Source organism: Pteropus alecto, unplaced genomic scaffold, assembly GCF_000325575.1.
Source record: "Pteropus alecto unplaced genomic scaffold, ASM32557v1 scaffold11, whole genome shotgun sequence".
NCBI classification, from domain to species: Eukaryota; Metazoa; Chordata; class Mammalia; order Chiroptera; family Pteropodidae; genus Pteropus; species Pteropus alecto.
In genome coordinates, this window is record NW_006431956.1 from 2,084,355 (window position 1) to 2,098,902 (window position 14,548).

General features: G+C 57.0%; 1 long non-coding RNA gene across 1 annotated transcript in view; it reads left to right on the forward strand.

The window, feature by feature from the left end:
* The first annotated feature begins 9,069 nt into the window (after window positions 1-9,069).
* The window catches only part of LOC112475626, a 7,649-nt gene continuing 2,170 nt past the window's right edge, over window positions 9,070-14,548 (forward strand). Inside the window, exon 1 of the long non-coding RNA XR_003044786.1 lies at window positions 9,070-9,276. This is a non-coding gene — a long non-coding RNA (uncharacterized LOC112475626). The remainder of the gene's footprint in view (window positions 9,277-14,548) is intronic.

Genomic DNA, 14,548 nt, shown 5'->3' on the forward strand with positions numbered 1-14,548 from the left:
GGCGTCCCCCGGTTCCCAGCCCTGGAGCCTGAGAGCAGCCTTCGAAGCAGCCTCTTGCGGGCTGCGTGCTGCCTCCACTCGATTTTCGCCTCGGGGTTCGCGTAAATGAATCGTCGAGTATGATGCACCCCACTTCCCGCCTGTGACCTCCCCCCAGTGCCTGGAGCGCGGCTGAAACACCCGCACACGTGCCTGCCTCTACCTCCAGCACAGAAACCGGGGCTCAAAAATAAAGTGGGGGGGGGAACCTCAATTCCTAAGGAGCCGCCTGCGGTTAATCGATTCCTAACTCCTCCTCTGGGTGCGGAGCCTGCGGGGACTTTAGCTCCGACACTGGAGCTGGGAATTTCCTCACCCCCCCCCAAAAAAAAGTTGTTCCCTTTTGCAAACCCGTAGGAGGCACAAGACCCCGGGGAGAGAGCGCCCGAGGACCCTAGCGGGCCAGGCAGGGAAGCTGGCCTGCCCCAGGCGGGGCCCCCAGAATGGTGGCTATTGCTTCTGACCGCAGAGCTCTGGGGACTGGGGGGCCCTCAGCACTTGTGCTGAGGAGGTTTATGGCCCTCTCTGCTGGAAGTCAGAGTGGCCAGGCTGCGGTCCCAGGTCCCCAGGTCACCTCCGCACGCTCCACTCCCTCCCCTGTAACCGCCCCACGCCCGCAGCCTACCCTCTGTCCCCAGCAAGAAGAGACCTTAACCACCATCAAGTTCAAGCCCCTCAGCACGTGGGGGAAACTGAGGCCCTGAGGTAATGCATGTGCCAAAGGCACACGCTGACGAGAGCCCAGTTTCTTAAAGTCACTTTAGAAAATTGGCCTCATTAAACAAACAAACAAACAAACAAAACTTTTATGGGACTTTTCGGAAACTGAGAGCTTTACTTTGCCCTGCAAGGGTGTGGAGACTTGTGGGGTTCTCTCAGCCCACCTGTGTCTGGGTCTCCCCTTCCTCCCTTCCTTCCTTCCTCCACTCCCTCTTTCCATCCCTCCTTCCTCCCTCCCTCCCTCCGCCCGCCTCATTCCCCCGCGGGTCCCACACAAGTTCCAAGTCCCGAGCGCCCCGCACGGCTAACTAAATCGCCTTGACCCCGGCGCTATTTGATATTGGCCTCCTGGACACTCATCCAGGAGCTCCCAGCAGCGGCGCAGACATTGGACAAGTCCAGCCTGAAACCGAAGCCTCGCGAAAGGGGGGGATGAGGAGAACCTGATAGCTGGAGAGTCGTTTCTCCAAAGGCTTTCGCGACATTTTAGCCCCGGCTCCAGGTCCGCGCAGCGCCAGGGCGCCGCCAGTGCGGGTGTAAACGTTAAATGTTAGCTATTTGTTCCAATGATTGGCATGAAAGGCGACTCTTTCTCGTCTTCTTTTTTTCCCTCCTCCTCCCTCTTCCCTTTCCTTTCTCCCTGTGCCCCTCCGGATTCCCACAAATACCGATCCACCCAGTGGCTCCTCCGATCCGTCTGCCCACCCACCCGCCGCCACCCAAGTCAGAAAAACTAACAGAACAATGGCGAGCAGGACGAGGCGAGGGGACACTTTTCTGGTCCTGCTCCACCTGTGCAGGTGACTCCATTCGCTGAGGTGGACTCCCTGTCTCCTCCTTTTAATAGTCCCTCGTCTCGTCTTTCCTGTTTTCTCTTTTTCTTCTGATTCTTTTCTTTTTCCTTTTTCTTTCTTTCTTTCTTTTTTTTTTTAAGGGGGCAGTTATTTCTTTTCCACAGTGTCCATAGCATTAGAGAAATTCAGGACTGCTGTGCCCTCTACCAGCGAGAGTCATACAGATGGGCAGATACACTGTCGTCTGGTCTCAAAAAGTTCCAGTGTTTCCTTGAGGGCAGCCCCCCAACAGAGTGTCTTATTTCAAACCCTGGCAATGACGTGTCCCCAGAAAAGGAGGAAGGGCCACGCGGTTGGGGCTGGCTGATACTCACGGTCCCCTCACCCCATCCGTGTTCCAGGTCTCAGCCCACGCTCTCCGACCCCCCTCCCGAATTCTCTAAATGATAGCCCGCGTATTCCAGACTCCCCCACTCCCAGAGGCCGGTCCCGCCTCTTCCCACCCCCACCCACTGTGATTGTCCACGGATTCGGTTGTGTTCCATCACTTTACACCTTATTCCGACGCCACCTTTGCAAACTCTGATGAGCGAAGCTTCATTCTCCTCACTCGCTCTTCTCCCCAAACCCCGTCTCTCCCTCCCTCCCTCCCTCCCTCCCTCCTTCTTAGAAGATCTTGGAGCCGAGGAGATAAGATACGCGGTCCTCTATTGGGAATCCTGTCTATTAAAGATCAAACGTGGCATCAATGGAAGACCAGATGCAGAGAGAAACAAAAGGGGAGGCTGGGAGATGCTCATCAGCTAATTACAGCTGCAAATATTATGCAAATTTATCTTGGCACAGAAATGGAGAAAGCGAGTTTAAGTGCGGAGATAATGCTGGGAAATTGAATGTTCACCTGGGCATGGGAACGGCCCAGTAGGCTCCGCTGGCCTGTTTCATCTAGGGGAGCTCTGGGGTTTTTTCTTCCTATCAGATCATCTGTACTTCACCGGTTGGGGCTGAGAAATGAATATTCTTTATAATTGATACTTGAAATTCTGGGAGTCATGTGTCCTAAAGAGAGGGAAGAGAGGGGGAGGGGGAGGAGGGGAGGGAGGAGAAGGAGACAGAGAAGGAGAGAGGAAGGAGGGGGCGTCACACAGGGTCGAACACGAAACTGGAACCAGACGTCTGAGGTCCGTCCACTAAGGCCAAAGGGAACTGAGAGAGGAAGGAAAATATCCCAGAAAATCACAAAATCAGGTCTCTCTCTCTCTCGCACCACCCAAAATCTGAAATATCTTTATCATCGAGATTCGAGCTTCTAACATCTGTGATTACGTGGCTGCCCACTTTGAGAGTGTGGGACAGACTTGGGAATTGAGTCTCGAACTCCAGCTAGCTGGGAGCCTAAGGCAGTCTCAGGAGAGGAGCTCTGAATGGTGGGAAGGGTGACATCCAGGACTCTGTAGATCGAAGCCAAGGCAGGAAAGGAGTCCGGGCTATAGATTATACCCAGATGTGCTGTTCCCCAACAGCATCCCCACTTCCTCCATGTTTCCCCGCTGTGTTCAACATTCTTCAACCTACTCGGGGACCGTCTGTAAAATCGTATTCCCAAGAAACAAACTCCATATCCTCGCATTTCAGAAGTAAATGTACTTAAGTGTAGGAGAAGAAGAAAGACAATAGCAACTACAGGAAACAGAAAAGAATTCTTTCAAAAAAAAAAAAGAAAGAAAAAGATCAAGTCCTCCTCCCACCTCCCAGTACGAAATCTACTGCAACCTAGAGAAACGTGGAGAATTTCAGAGGAGCATTATTCGGGTGCAAGCCATCCAATTACCAGCAAATTATGATCTGACGTCAGGAGGGACAATTGGAGAGCGAATATGTATGAATCTCTCCTCACTGGTTTGCATATTTGCAACAATTGTTTAATCCAAGCAACCAGAAAGTAATCAACAGGCACAAAAAGCTTAAAGAGCAAATTACCAGTGGCTCCTGCCCCTTCAACTTCCTGAAGCCTGGAGGTGGCTGCTATTGTCATGGAGGGAGGCGGGGGAGGCTCTGGCCATAGCCTTGGATTCTGAAATCCATCCTACAAGAGGCAGAGAGTAAAGCCTGTTGCGTTTAGATGGCTTTTGTTCCTTTGGCGTTAAGGCAAAAGACAAAGGAAACAAAAATGCCGATTATTGTAACTAATTAACCATTAAATGAGATGTGTGTCCTCTGCTTTCTCACTCGAAAATGGAGGGGAGATGATGAGGGTAGGTCTAGGAGGGGTGTCTAGGAGAACAACAGGCAGGTCCACCCACCACCCGTGCACATTCTGCAAGTGCTGACAAAGCCAGAAAAGCTATACACACATATACGTCCATATATACATGTCCATATATACATATACATATATACATATACATATAAGTATAATACTTTGAAAAAGAGAGCAATGAATTCTGGAAGAAACCTGGAATTGATTTTTTTTTCTCGTTCACTTGGAATGAGGCTGGGGTGGGCGGCGGTCAGAATGGGCGCTTTGTGGGGGCAGGAGATGGTTAGGAGAGAGAAAATCTCAGAAAAATTAACATTATTGCTATCTTTCAATATAAAGATGCAAATGGCATTTTATCTTAACTTGGCTCTGTGCTTTAGTCAGTGTTTATGATTAATTATCTCCTTTTTCATAAAAATAAATCATGTTAAAAATTAGGATCTGGGCGCTGGGGAGAAACTAAGCACTGGTTTCAGGTCGATCTTGTTAATTTCAGCCTGAAATTGACACACTAATTAAAGAGCAGCATGGTAAAGCGGGGAGCAGGCAAGATTATACCCAGCGCTTTTTTTTTTTTTTATCAGATCTACCTTATATTTTCCCAATTAAAAACTGCAAAAAGCAGTTTCATTGCCCTGGGATAAAAAATAAGAGTCCCCTTTTCACAACATTGGCCATCACTTTCTACCATCAGATTCATTGTGATGTATTAGATGCAATAAATTATCCCATGTAACAAAACATTGGGAGCTGAAAGGCAGATAATCTGGAAAGCAGAGATAAGGATTCATTATTCCAAATCATTATGAATCCAACGTTGCCTCTGACTTCTTTCTTAATCAGCTCCTCTGATCCTGGATATGTGAGCAGTACAGATAAGGAAAGACTCGTTTATAATTCTCCACCTCGTCTAATATTTTAAAATAAAGTCAGAGGCAAGAAAACGCCATAAAACACTGGTGAGCAGGCAAGCGCCGAATGAAAAATCACTTCCATGTTATTATATCCACAGTAAGATTTAATTAAAATTCTCCACGTCCACGTGCTTTATTTTCAGATAGGATTTTTTCCCATCATGTAATAATTGATAGGAATTTGCAAACGGGGCTATTTATTTAGGGCGCCTGGGTGGAATAGGTCTGAATTTTTTTTTTTTTTAAATTTCCAGCCACTGCTTCGTGAAACTTTCATTTGAGACGTCCAGGGTTCCACGCTACCCAACGCCCCCGACCAGGGACAGGACAAGGGTCCCGTACCACCCTGTCATCCCCCAACCAGGCCGTCTTCTTGGGCGGGGAGGCAGAGGCAAAGTCACTGACCTGAAAGTTGAGTTTCATAAAAATGTTCTGTTAGAAAAAGAAAAAATAAAAAAGAAAATGAAAGAACTGGTTGTCCCCACCCCAGATCCCATTTACAGCCTCTCAACAACCCCTCCCCCTTACGCATTTATAATAAATTAAATCTCAATGAGTGGAATTGAAAGATTAGAACTTTCAAACCAAGGCTAATGTTGAGTGCGTTTTCATCTGGCGGAGAGGGAACTTAACTAAACCAGTGTGAGGGGATGTACTGGAAGGTAGAAAAAAGGATGAGGGAGCGATGCCGAAGACCCGTAGGCAGAAAGAAAAAGACCACCTGTGTTTTAGGGGAAAGAAACGGGGTGTTGGAAACCCGGAAGAATAAATATACCGTGTCCCCAGCCCTGCGTAGAGCAACTCTAAGTGGCCACACATCTTAGAAAGATTGAAGATCCTGCCAGCGATTATTTCTTCCCATAAGGTCTCTCTCCTTTTTCTTTATCCAACAGGTGAACTTCACATCTACGTGCTGGTGGCAGAGATCCAGGACACACTATTTCTGTTATCTATTTAGTCATTTACTGATCCACCTTCCACCTCCACAAGCCCCGGTGACTTCCCTTTATATTTAAAATTCAACCAAAAGCCTTTGCTTGGAGGCATGTGGCCCCATGCGACATGCGACTTAAAGCGGTGGATGCTGGTGCCGTATAATTAGCATGGCGCGATTGCCTCCGGGAAGGACCCCCAACCAAGCTCCGTCCCCAGGCCCAGAAGGAGCCTCAGAACATGTCTCTACCTGGTTCAGCCTCTGAATCTAAACCCAGGAAGGAGGACCTCCTATCCAGGGTTAAGGGGTTAAGAGGCCTGAGGTCTTTCATCCCCCCCGGGAGAGGGGCAGCAGGGTACGGTGGGCAGGGGTGCTGGCCATAGGTGAGAGGCACCTGAGGGGCACGTGCCGTCTGTGCGTGGCAGAGAGCTGGGTCCCTGCCTTCTCGCTCGCCCCAAGCAAGGACTTCTCAATAAAACGGGTCATCGGAGAGTGCTGAAATCTTGGGAGAGAAGTCACCCTATCCCCTCTGGCTCGTTGGACCGGGGCAGGCTCTGAGCACCCGGGGATCCCCTGGCCCTCAGCCTTTAACTCAGACAGTGGCCGGGGAACAGCGAAGGGCCGCTGTGCTCTGTCTGTCGCGCGCGAATATATATACACACGCACAGAGACCCGAACCACGAATCAGCGAGACAGAGTGGGAGCTTTTAAAATTCAGAAAGCGACTTGTGGCTTCATTAAAGCAGCATCTTTACAGTGTGCAGGGGCCAGCGTCCACCAATCGTGAATAAATCTTCAGCCCGTCCGACGAAGCGCCCAGCGCCTCACTTTACTTCTCAAGATAAATTCTCTCCTTTCCTCACCCCACCTGCCCCAATGTCAGGTCTCCCCCAACCCTCCCGGAATAATTCGCTCTCGTTTCCCCAGCTAGTGGCAGGGTCCGCCCGTAAGTCCATTAAGACAGGGAGCGCCCAGCTGGCATTTCTTCGCTGAGCGTTGCCTCTGTCCGACCATCAAATTGAAAACCAGTTAGATTTTCATTGCGTCCGTTGGGTTGTTTTTCTTTTTAAAAGTCTGAGTGTCTGGCAGCCGAATGTCCTCCAATGAAGCCTTCCTTTGCTAGAGGTGGTATTGGGGTGACGGGGGAGCGGCGCGTACGATTACGTTTCTCAGTCCCTCACCGGTCACTTTAGACCCGGAGACGAGCAAGTGCCCGCGTCGGCAGAAAAGGAACGCAGAGAGGGGCCGCCAGCCCCGCCGGAACCCCGGAGGTCGCGGGCGCGCGCGGGGACGCGGTGGCCCAGAGCGCCTGGAGGAGCGGGAGCGGGAACCAGACTTGGCTCCGGGGCTGCGGGCGGGATCTGGGTCGAAGGGACCGAAGGGACGGGACTTGGGCTTTGCAGTTGGAGGAGAATCTCGGGGTGTGTGTGTGGGGGGGGAAGGACGTGGGATATTGTGACCCCCCCTCCCAGAGGGGCCAGAGCGGGGAGGACAGCTCGGAGGAAGACGCAAAGGGCCCCCACGGGCCTAGTGGACGACGAGTTGGGGTACAGCTAACACCGAGGCCGAGGAGACAATTGTCACCGTCTGCGTGACGGATGACCCCTCCCGGGGCCCGCAGTCCAGTTCCCCAAGTGGCAGCACGCGCGACAAGGCGCGATGGGGTCTCGGGATCCTACAGGGCCCCGGAGCCCCCTGGCCGTCGCCGCCTCCCCGGCCCGGCCCACGCAGCCCCCCGCGGAGGGCCGGGCAACAGGTGGGGTGAAGCCGTCAGGAGGAGGGCCTGCTCCCCCGCGTCCGCAGAGGCGCAGCGCCGCCGACTCCGCGCCCTGGCGCCAGGGAGCTGGATTCGGCCGCTTGGTGGCGGAAGGCGGGCGCGCGAGGGCAGGAGGGCGGAGGAGGGGCTGAGCTCGTGACGGAGGTGGGCTCCGGGGCCCCCTCCGTGGCGCGGCGGGGGGCGGGGGCGGCGGCCTTCTCCTCCCCTGGCCTGGCTGGCAAATGACGAGCCCCTCGCTCCGCGCTCTCGGCTCCAGCCCGGACCCCCGAGGGTGGGAGCGGAGGGCGCGACCGGGAGCTGCGGTGTCCGGGGTCCGGGGGCGGCTGGAGGCCGCGTCCGCGTCCCCGCAGCTCCGGCCCATCCCGAGCGCGAGGCTCCCCGGGCTGGGCAGCGTCTGTACCCGCTCTCCGGACACCAGGCTCCACGGCCAGCTCTGCCCTCACGCCGCGCTCCTTGGCGCTGCCCAGCTGTCCCTGGCCTTGCTGTCCAATGGCCTCGGCCTCCCTCCAACCCGACAGCCGCCTCCGAACACTGTGCGCCTCTGAGCCGGCGACTCTTTCCTACCTGGTTCCGGCACCAGAAACTTCTTGACTTCCTTTCTGGGCAGTGGACAGGTTTTATTTTATTTCTCCCCAAAGATGTATTTATTTTTAAAGTCAGTCTCCATATTCTCATTGTATAAATATTGTGAAGGGAAAGCTCTACCTGTCAAAACAAACGGACCCTGACCTCTCTCCCCTAGTGTTGATAGAGTTTCACTTTACTCTTGCAGAAATTTTGTCTCCACAGACTCCTCCGTGGGTTATTCGTATCCGCAGGGGCGGTGCGGGAGTGGGGGGGCTTCACACGAGGGCTGCAGCTCGCTGAGTCCAGTGGGTGGACTCACAGGTCATTTGCCTTAGACATTTTATCTTCAGAGCTTCCTCTGTCTCTCTCTCTTATCTCACTGTCCTAAAAAGTAACTTTTCCCTACAATTCTTTATGAGTTGGGACCCCCAGAGAGCCCCTCCCCAAACCTCTACTTAGTGCGTGCATAGGCACCCCTGCCCCCAAACGCTTTCACACCCGCCAGGAAGAGGGCCAAAGACTGGGAGGAGGCCCAGAGCCCAGTCCCCCACCATCCATCCTGCTTTTTCTAACTTACTGGCCGGCGGTGGCTGAAGCGTGCAGGCGTTTCTGAGGTGTCAGCATAAACAGAAACAGGAGGAAGAGTCAGAAGGGAGAGGGAAAGCCCCATGGGACATGGGCCCTGTAATGGTGGCCATCAGTTGTATCTCTAGATGCTCCCACGGGGTCCCCACTTCCTCCAAAAATGGGAGGAAACTCTACAAAAGTCTTTACACCTACGGTGGCTAGCTAGCGACCCAGTCAACTGCCGATGACATTTACACTGTTAATTCTGACCCTGCCAGAGACAGTGGGCTTTGCAGGAGCCAGGGGCTGGTCACATGTCAGGCAATCTTTCCCCATCCCCCAAACTCTGCCGGCATCACCCACCCCTCGCGTGTGGTTTGCATGTTTGCAAAAGGGGGTGAGATTCGTTCCTGGCTCAGTCTTCTGCCCTCCCTCCCTTTCCCCCTTCGCAACCCGGAAGAGCTCTGCTGTCTACAGTCAGCAGGAGAAGGCGGAGGGAGGGCTTGCTAGGAAGGATGCACATCACCCAGGGTTTACTTCTTGCTGGAAGCCTGCGTGAGATGCCGTAACCAGCTGGGGCGGCGGGGACCACAGAGGCAACAACGGTGGCCAAGTCTGCCTGTCAGTTCTGCCTTCGGTTCTCCGGCAAGTCGTGGGGGGGAAAAAAATAAAAAACAGCTGGCCGGCGGGAGCGAGCCACCCAGGTCAGTGAATGTCGCTATCTCCTCTAACTCTGCACCCGCTTTCCGCGCTCCACGTGGAGAGAATTAAAAGGAGGTCTCGACCGCAAAGGGACAGCTGCCCCTGGAAGAAAGTGACCGAGACCTCGGTCCTATTGTTCTTTCTGGTCACTGGAAATCTTGGGCTTTTCTGCAGTGACCTTGGGCGAGCACGGTGTGTGCATGTGCGTGTGTCCTTGTTTGGAGAAGGGAGCTGGGAACGGGAGGCACGCGAAGAAAAACTAAGCGGAGAAATAAAGGTGGTGGGAATACACGGGACGGGCCAGACACGTGTTTTCCATATCAGGGGTGCAGAGGACTGGGGGGGAAAAGCCCATTTGCGGAGAAGCAGCTCAGCCTTCTCCTGAAGGTGGCTGCAAGGTCCAAGTGTCAATTTCATGTTTATTTCCCTCCGCTTACAAGTGTGTGTTTAGGCTCGTTGTCTCTGCATATAATTAAAGAAACAGCTGTGCTCTGTGAGATAAAAGTTGGAGCCCAGATGTGTGGGCATCTGGCACCCCCCCAGGAGGGGGGGACCTGGTGACTGGGAGGCGCCTTTGCTTCCTGGAGCGCCCTGAAGTGGGTAAGAAAACCATAGGCTCTGAGAGGGTGCCCACGGTCATGGGGAGACAAGAATTCTACTTTCTCCTGGGACACTGGACAGAGGGGACAAGAATTCTACTTTCTCCTGGGACACTGGACCGACAAACAAGACCTCCAAGACGTCACTTAATCGGAGGCAGGTCCCAACCAAGAGAGAGAACGTTAAAATGCGAGGGAGGCTGGGAGAATCTGGGCAGAGCTGCTTTCGGACATTTTCGCCTCCTTCCAGATACCCAGCCAGGGTCCTGAGGGGACTGACGAGGGCGACTGGGTCCAGGGAAGAGGAACGGACAACTGCCCCCGGCGGGGTCCCCCCTCTGCTTTGGTCCTCGTGTCTCCTGGTCCTTTTCTCCTCCGTCAGTCACAGTCACTAGGGACGCCTGGGTGGTGGATGAGAGATGATGAAATTTAAAGGGACGAATAATAAAGTAGCATCTGCAGCCCTTGTCCCCCTTGGCGGCTGTGTTGGGAAGGTGTGTGTAGGGGCCGGCGGTCCTGCCACAGGCTTGGGGCAGGGAGTCCCAGCGAGGCGGGCAGAGCAGAGCCAGGTGTCTGGATGTGAGGTGCTTGCAGGGCCTAGATGGCTGGTTGTGGGAGCGGGGTGGCCATGAAACCTCTTACACGTTTGTGCGATTCTGAGGAAAGTGTTTCCTGCCCATTTAAATCCGGGCTGGGGTGCGGTGTCCAAGCCCCAGGTGGTTTTGGGGTGCCGCTGTCGACTTCCGCATGGGATGGAGCAGGAGGCCCAGCTGCCAGCCAGTTGCCCTGCAGGCCTAAGGTTCCTGGTTTGAGAAGCCAGCTGGATTTTGAGGATACCAGTGAGTGGTTCTGGGTACACAAGCCATGGACCCCGTGGGCCCACCCTCCACTCCACACAAGATACCTGTGCCAGCCCTGGGGACTCAGGGGTGGGTCGGTTTGCCTACCAAAAGCGCAGAGGCAGGAGGAGCTGCATTTTCCTTTATTGATATTTCTGCCCTGCCTTTTTGTAGAAGGTACATGGCATGGGGGTGAGTGAGGGTGTGGAGAAGGGACGGGAGTGGGCACCCACAGCACTGGTTGAGGGAGCCTCTCTCTTGCGACCCGGAGCAGCCCAGGGCCACACGCAGAGCCTGCGGAGGGGCAGGCATGTGGCGGCATGTGGTGGCCGAGAACCTCTCTTGCGGAGGTTAAGGCAAGGTGTGGCAGGAACTGTCGGATGTGGCATTAGGGAGCCGATAAGGTGTGCGGGGGCAGAGTCCGAAAGCCCGGTGTCCGTCCCTGGGTTATTGTAGCCACTTCTGGGCCGCGTGGCAGGGCGGCCGCGCTCACATTCTTTTCGCGCGGTCTTTGTGTGGGGACCACATCCTTCTCTTAATGGTCGAAGTAACCCAGAGAGGTTCCGCAAGCGCCGGTTCGGCCAAGGCGCCCGCGAGCTGGAGTCCCAGCCCCACTTTGCTTCTGGCCGCTGGACACAAGGGTCTAGAGCTGGTGGCGGTAGGTGCGGTCCTCGGAAGGGCGGGAAGAACGTTGTGCCGGTTCCCTGGGTGTCCCTCGCCGCGGGTCTGCGGGCGCACGCGTGAGGCTGCTGTGTCGTTTTATATAATAAATTGCCTGGGGTCCACGGGGTGGCGGCCGGCAGGGCGCACGTCGGGGAGCGGAGGGCGCAGGCCCGCGGAGGTGACCGCGGGGGCTCCGGCGTGTCCGAGGGAAGGCGCGAACAATTCCCGCTTTTCGGAGCTCCTGTCTACCGGCTCCTGATGAGAACGAAATCGCCTCCCCCGTCTTCTCGCTCCCCGTGTGGGCGCCCCCTCCCCTTGAAGCCCACCGGCGATTGTCCAGCGACAACCACACCCCCGTTTTCGGGCGAAGCTAGAGAAGTAAGGCCACAATAGCCCCAAGATAAAGCCCTCCTCCTGCAGTGACAAGCCGAAGTGGCCGGAGGAGAGGCGGTCGAGGCCCGCGTCCAGGGCTCCGGGCTGGGGCCGGAGGTGAGGGCGGTCAGGCGGCCAGCGCCAAGCCAGGAGGCCGGGTCCTGGGGAGTGGGTCAGGGGCCCACGTGCACCCGCCCTCACCCGAAGCATGCGGGGCCTGGGGTTCGCCCGGGTGAGTCCCGCCTGCCGACCAGTCCCCGGGCATGCTGGTCGCTGCCTTCCCTGGGAGTCTTGGCGGCTTTAGCGGCGTCGCCTGAGGACACCGTCGGAGCGGAGCCTGGGTCCAGACGCGCGGGCCCCTCCAGAGTCAGTGGGACCGCTCAGGGCCGGATCAGAGGCCTGCGGCCCCGGGGCCCCGCGCGGACCAGCTGGAAGCCCTCCATCCCTTCCTTTTCTCTGAGGCGCCCACCTGTCCCCCTAACCGCCAAGGCCGGGGCGGGGGGGGGGTAGGGGAGTGGGGGGAGCTGGGAGGTGCGCCCTCCCTCCGCCCCCCTTCCAGGGTGACTCGCACTCCTTTCCATTCACCCTCCCCCGGGGAAATCCTCCTCTTCTGTCCAGCCCCGGGGCTCCCCGCTCCGTCAGCCCCCGGACCTGAGCGTCGTTCAGTTTCAAACAGAAACCCTCTGCCCTCTCGCTCCCTCCTCCCCCTTTCCGCTGCACTCCCACCTGCCCCATTTTTTATCTCGCTCCGAGAGGGGTTTTCTCGACCGGGGAGGAGAGGGGCGCGCGGCAGGAGGGCCAGGATCCCTCGAAGCTGGAGGGCAGGGCCGGCGGCGGGCGGCGGGCGGCGCGGGAGCGGTAATCTCCCGGCGCATCTCTCTCTGACGCTTCGCATCTTTCGCGGCTCCTCTCCTGGCCCGGGCGGGTTTCCTTCCGATTTTTAACCGGTGATAGATGAATAAGCAAAAAAAAAAAAAAAAGTAAATCAAACCACACATCACCACTCCCCCCCCGCCCCCCAAAGCGATGGCTCATTTCCCAGGGCAGGTGGAACTCAGGCCTGGGGCGGGTGGGCGTGGGAGACGCGAGGAGAGTGGCGCGCGCGGCGCCCTTCGCGCCTGAGTTCCCGCGGGCTTCCCCTTTGACGTTTCCACCTCCAGCATCTTCCCTTTGCCAGTGAGTTTGGAGGGTCCCCTTCCCCCCGCGTTCCCCCAGGTCCCTCACGCGCTGTGTTTCTTTCCAAGAGAACAGCTCCCCTGCCCGCTCTGCCTGCGCGTGGCTCCCCGCCTTTGGATTTCGCTGCCCACTCTGCCTTTCAGCTCATGCGGGAGAGGGAACGGGCCTGGGTGGGCACCGCACAGAGAGAACGTGGCGTGTGTTTAACCTGCGCCGTCTCGGGGCGCCGCGCCGGAGCCGGCTCCGCGCCGTTTCACCCGCGCGGCCGGGGCCGGGCGGTGGCGCCTGGGGCCGTGTCCCCGGCGTAACCCTCCCGTCCTGCAGCCGGCGGGCTGTTTATACAGCTTTACCTGTGCTATTCTCGTATCCAGTAAAAATCCTCGCCCGGCCGCGGTAACCTAATCCGAGGGCCGAGGCGGAGGAGGGGGCGGTGAGGCTGGCTCAGTGGAGAGGGAGGTGCGCGCGCCACAGGGGCTTCTTTCTGCCTTGCCCCTCCTCCCCGATGAGGAAGGAAACTGGGACGCGGTTCGCGTGATCGAGGTGGGGGCTAGCCTCCCCGGGGCTAGGGAGAGGGGAGGCCGGTTTCTACCTCCCTGTCGTCTCCGCTTTCCTCCCTTCAGCAGGCACCGGGGACAGGCGCGTAGCCGCAGCTCAGACGCGTGCTGCCAGCAGGCGCTGCGGTCCCGGGGGCGCCCCGCGGGGCCAGCGAGGCCCAGGACCGGTGCTCCCTGTCCAGAACCAGGACCAGCTCGCTCTCGCGCCGCTTTCAACTCGCCACCGTTAAAACTTCCACACCCCAGACAAAAACCCGCAAGGAAGGGAGCGGACCTAAAGCAGATCTTCCCTCCCAGCCCTCGCTCTTCCTCCAGAGTCCCCTCGCCCGGGCGGCTGCCGGCGCGGGGAATCGAATTAAACGCCTCTTGGCGGTGATTGTCTCTCGCTAATTGCTCCAACAATGGCCACTATTAAAATGGAGACACCCAATTAAAGGCCCCGCGGGGCCGCGCTGGGCTCCCCGCGACGAACTGGCCGCCGGCCTGGGGCTTGCAGACCGCCCAGGTGCGAACGGGGCTGGTAAGGGGCGCCGGCGCCGGCCTCGGCACCTCTGGCCTCCACTTCCTCCCCAGACGCACAGCGACCACGGCTGGTTCACACCATTTTTATTGACCGATCGCAGCCAAGGAAGATTGATCGAGCTGGAAAGGGAAGGGATTTCTCCTCCCCCAGCCCCCGGCTCGCCTGGGCCTCGGGGCCGCGCTCCAATTTCTGGCCTTTGCTGTCGCTCTGCGCCCTCCCCGCCCCCAGCCCCGCAGGTCCCCGGCTTCATTTCTGTCTTTAACTGTGAGGCCGGGTCCGCCCAGGCCGGCGCCGCGGCTCCGGGGGGAGGGACTCGGCGGCGCGGCCCGGCTCCGCTTCTTTCTCTCGCTTGCAAATATTTGCTGCCTCGCTGGAAATCCGACTGTTTCGCGCGCGCTCCGCTTGCAAAGTCCTTAAGTAAACACGCTCAAATGACCGCCCCAGGCGGCCCGAGGCACGCTCACTCCCCCTGCGCGGGATTAGTAACTTTATGACTTCGACCCCGAGGCTCGGCTTTTCTGGTTTCCCGCTGCGGGCTGCGCGCGGGC